Below are 1211 nucleotides of genomic sequence, written 5' to 3'. Positions count from 1 at the left end.
TGATGACGTCACTGATGACGTCACTCACCGAGAAGAGCATGTTCTTCTTGTCCTGGTTGACGGCGCGGGGGTCGGGCACGGGGTCCGTGTGTTTGATCACCGACACCGACTCACCTGGACCGGAACAGACCAGTTCAGACCAGTACAAACCAGTATGGACCAGTACAAACCAGTACAAACTGGTATGAACCAGTATAGACCGGTATGAACCAGTATAGACCAGTACAAACCAGTACAGACCGGTATAGACCAGTATAGACCGGTATGAACCAGTACAGACCGGTATAGACCAGTACAAACCAGTATAGACCAGTACAGACCGGTATAAACCAGAATAAACCAATATAGACTGGTAGGAACCAGTTCAGACCAGTTTGGGACGCAGCAACCCCCTCATAGAACAGCCCCAATCCCCTTCTCAGCCCCACAGCAATCCCAGTTCGGACCAGTTCGGACCAGTATAAACCAGTTTAAACCAGTATAGACCAGTATAGACCAGTATAAACCAGTACAAACCAGTCTGAACCAGTATAAACCAGTTTGGGCCAGTCTGGGACATACCTTACGGCCCAAATCCCCTTCCCACCCCCACAGAGATCCCAGTACGGACCAGTATGGACCAGTTTGGACCAGTTAGAACCGGTTCAGACCATTATAAACCAGTATAAACCAGTTTAAAGCACTTTAAACCACTTTAAACCAGTTCAAACCAGTCCGAACCAGTATAAACCAGTATAAACCAGTATAAACCACTTTAAACTACTTTAAACCAGTTCAAACCAGTCCGAACCAGTATAAACCAGTATAAACCAGTTTAAACCACTTTAAACTACTTTAAACCAGTTCAAACCAGTCCAAACCAGTCTAAACCAGGTTAAACCAGTCCAAACCAATCCGAACCAGTCTGAACCAGTATAAATGAGTCAGAACGAGTCCAAACCAGTATAAACCAGTCCCTCCCAGTTCATCCCAGTAACACCTGAGACCCTCCCCAGCCCCCTCCCAGTATAAACCAGTATAAACCAGTATAAACCAGTATAAACCAGTATAAACCAGTATAAACCAGTATAAACCAGTATAAACCAGTCTCACCAGTAAGGATGGACTGGTCCACCCGCAGCGTCGTGGATTTGATGGAGATGATCCGGATGTCGGCCGGGACCTTGTCCCCAACTGGGATCAAACTGGAAGTTACTGGGATGGACTGGGAT

At 46.7% G+C, this 1211-nt stretch overlaps 1 long non-coding RNA gene across 1 annotated transcript in view; it reads right to left on the bottom strand.

The window, feature by feature from the left end:
- LOC130587697 (uncharacterized) overlaps window positions 1–1211 on the bottom strand; it is a 6635-nt gene that overhangs the window by 2511 nt on the left and 2913 nt on the right. The window contains exons 2-3 of the long non-coding RNA XR_008966837.1: window positions 1093–1173; window positions 29–114 (exon numbers count right to left, since the gene is read on the bottom strand). This is a non-coding gene — a long non-coding RNA (uncharacterized LOC130587697). The remainder of the gene's footprint in view (window positions 1–28; window positions 115–1092; window positions 1174–1211) is intronic.

This window comes from Malurus melanocephalus, unplaced genomic scaffold (assembly GCF_030028575.1).
Source record: "Malurus melanocephalus ecotype Western Australia unplaced genomic scaffold, MMel_1.1 scaffold_2275, whole genome shotgun sequence".
NCBI lineage: Eukaryota > Metazoa > Chordata > Aves > Passeriformes > Maluridae > Malurus > Malurus melanocephalus.
The sequence above is the reverse complement of the archived record's forward strand: the minus strand, read 5'-3'. Positions and strand labels throughout refer to the sequence as shown.